General features: G+C 47.5%; 1 non-coding gene across 1 annotated transcript; it reads right to left on the minus strand.

Annotated features, from left to right (window-relative positions):
- Positions 1 to 2860: 2860 nt before the first annotated feature.
- LOC114614393 lies at positions 2861 to 2988 on the minus strand. Its single transcript, XR_003710314.1, has one exon. It is a non-coding gene; the product is annotated as a small nucleolar RNA SNORA17 (small nucleolar RNA).
- Positions 2989 to 3203: the final 215 nt, after the last annotated feature.

Raw genomic sequence — 3203 nt, forward strand, 5'->3', positions numbered from 1 at the left:
TGTGTGTGTGTGTGTGTGTGTGTGTGTGTGTGTGTGTGTGTGTGTGTTTATAAACCACTCAGGTGTGAGCATTCAGCTAGCAAGGGACAAATACAACAAGCTACTTATCAATCCATATTTAATTTCTTAGCGTTATGGATCTCAGACCCTTGCTCCCGCCTTGGCTTTTCCCTTCTACCTTACGGATCTTGATATTTTATTTATGAACCTAGTAATTTTTATATAAAGCAAGATCACATTTACTTTCTCATTGATTGGTATTCAATTAAGTCATAAACTTGACAGATTAAATCCTCGTAAACTTTTAAACCACTCAAACATTTAATTAAGCAAATTCCTTTAGATATTTCAAAGTACAATTACAAATTTAATTTATCCAATTCAAATACTTCAAACACCTGACAAGGGAGCCTTACAAATATGATGAACAAATTCTTCTTAAGCACCCAAGCAACTTCTGTAAATCTAATCAGATGTGAAACTAGTTGCTTAGATTTCATTTTAAATATTATAAAGGCAAGGCATGACAGCACATGCCTGTCATGCCAGCACAGAGTGACTGAGAAAGGAGAATCCCAAGTTTGAGGCCAGTATGGGCTTCTTGGTGGACATATGTCTCTTAAGGAATCATAAGAAGGGCTGGAGAGATGGCTCAGTGGTTAAGAGCACTGACTGCTCTTCCAGAGGTCCTGAGTTCAATTCCCAGCAAGCACATGGTACTTGAACCATCTGTAATGAGATCTGATGCCCTCTTCTGGTGTGTCTGAAGACCACCTATAATATAATAATGTACTCACATACAAAATAAATCATAAGAAGTATGTAGAAAAAAAACCCTCTGACCCATCCCCCCAGACCTGGTTAGTGTGTCTTGTTATAACTGAAACACAAATCATAAAATGTATCGATTCTATGGGTTTGTTTCTTCCTAGTCTGAGTTAGAGGCAAGGTCTATCCTTGGACCTCTGTACTTAATTCCTCAGTCCTGGGGATGGAACCCACATGCTAGATAAGAGTCACACCACAGCCCCTGGACCCCTCTATCTTTCTCACCCTGATGGAGAAGAACAATGTTTTAAAAATAAAGATTCTTAGCAGAGAGCTGGGGATGTGTCCAATTGGGAAAGGGCTTGCCCAACATACATGAAGCCCTAGGTTCCATTGCCAGCACCACAGAAACCAGGTGACTGGTAGAACATGCCCACTGTCTCAGCACTTGAGAGGTGTCTGCAGGAAAGTCAGAACTTCAGAGTCAGTCTGAGCTGGATAGATGGCTCAGTGGTTAAGAAGGCTTGCTCCCATAAGAGGTAGCTCACAATTGCCTAAAACTCAGATCCCAGGTGGCCCAGACGGCCTTCTCAGGCATCACATGCATGCAGAATCAACAGACACTCACTCCCTCCTTCACCCACCCATACACACAAATTAATTTTTAAAAACTTTTTACTGGTTCTTCATAAATTTTACATCTTGTACCCTAATTCTGCTCATCTCCTCCTCCCCCTGTGCCCGCCCTCAACCCTTGCAGCCACCACTCCCCAACAGAAAAAAAAATCTCATTGTGGAAGCTGTGGTGTATCACAGTGTGTCCCACAGTGTATCCTTTTATACACACTTCTTTGCTTGCAAATGTTCGTTGCAATGACTCCTTGGTCTGGTTCAAGGCCTCTGGCCTTTGCCACTCCATCAATAATGGAACCTCACAGGGACTCCTCTAGGACATCCTGCTGTTGCCCTGTGTTCTGGAGATCCCGCAGCTCTGGCTCTGCTTCCCTCCGTGCACTCCAGCAGTTAATCAATGGGGTAGATGTCCCAGTGTGCCAATTCAAAGCCCTGGATCTGAGCCTGAGAGGTATCTGAGCTGGTCAGCTAGCAGCTCTCCCACTCATGCCCTTGCAGCCGGCTCACCAGCAACCCCCATCCACACTGCAACTGCAACCAGGGCCTGCTTTACCCTACTCCTCAGGTTAGATGAAGGGCCCACTCTCCCAAGTGTTGCAGCTGGTGAGAGGCAGGGCCAGTTCTGGTGAAGGGGCGGAGAAGGAGGAGTAAGTGGGGGGAAGGAGGAAGGGAGAGTCTCTCTCTCTCCTTCACCAAATGGAGACCAAGTGATATGGTCCGCTCTCCTGCCCTTATACCTCCAGGGTCAGCCCCCAGACAACAACCAGGTGAGGGGTGGTGCCAGTTCTATACAGCTCTTGGACATCAGCATCTCCCCAGGTGGCACCCCAGACCAGGGACATCAGACTCCTGCTTCTGCAATGCAGTGGACCCAGATGTGCCTCCCCACCCAGTGACAGAATAGGCTAGAACTCCTCCCACACACATGGCATTACCAGCTACTCACAACAGGCTGTTCCCCACTACCCGGTGTCTCCAGTTCTGCCTCTCTTCTTTGTGCCCACATCCTTCTGTTTCTCTTTCTTTTCTGTTTCTTGACCACATACTTGCTTCTCTTAGTGGTTCTCCAGGGTCTCTGAGTGTCTGAGATCCTCTCAGGAGTGATCTCAGGACTGCTATGCCCCACCTGTGTATTATGACATTGGGCAGAAATCATTTCAGCCATGGTCTGTACCCCCAGGCCTGTGTTGCCCCAGACTGATGGACATCTCAGGCTAGCTACCTGTCTAGGTCCTCTGGTGCCAGTCTGGTGACCATCTTGGGCTCACTCCCCACTACTCTTGCCTGACCAAGTGGCCCCTTATGAACATTGTCTCCAACTCACTTCCACTCAGGGGGCCCCCAGTACCAGGCAGGGATTCTTCTAGTCTCCAGCAACCCGACAGGACCTGTGCTGGACCTGGTGGTTATCTCAGACTAGTTCCCTGACCAGGTTGTCTCAGGTTCGCCCTTTTGGGGGAGTGTTAGGTTACTAATCATTCAGTTGTCCGTAGGTCAGAACAACATAGAGATAGCCTCTTTCCTCTCTGCCACCTACTGACACACATGGGACACAGCAGCCACACCTGCAGTGCCTCTAGGGGCAGGTAAGTTAAATTTTACAAAGAGAATTTGAAGCTCATCCTCAGCCACAGATGGAGTTCGGGGCCAGCCATGGCAGCTAGAGTTCAGGGCCAGCCATGGCAGCTCTGGCTTTTATTTGGGGGAAAACACAGAAACAACAACAAAAGCACCCTACAAGCAAGAGCTCACAAGACCTCACGTCCATGACACAGAAGACAGGGGCATGAAACACAAGTCAG

This window comes from Grammomys surdaster, unplaced genomic scaffold (genome assembly GCF_004785775.1).
Source record: "Grammomys surdaster isolate TR1022 unplaced genomic scaffold, NIH_TR_1.0 126313, whole genome shotgun sequence".
Taxonomy (NCBI): Eukaryota; Metazoa; Chordata; class Mammalia; order Rodentia; family Muridae; genus Grammomys; species Grammomys surdaster.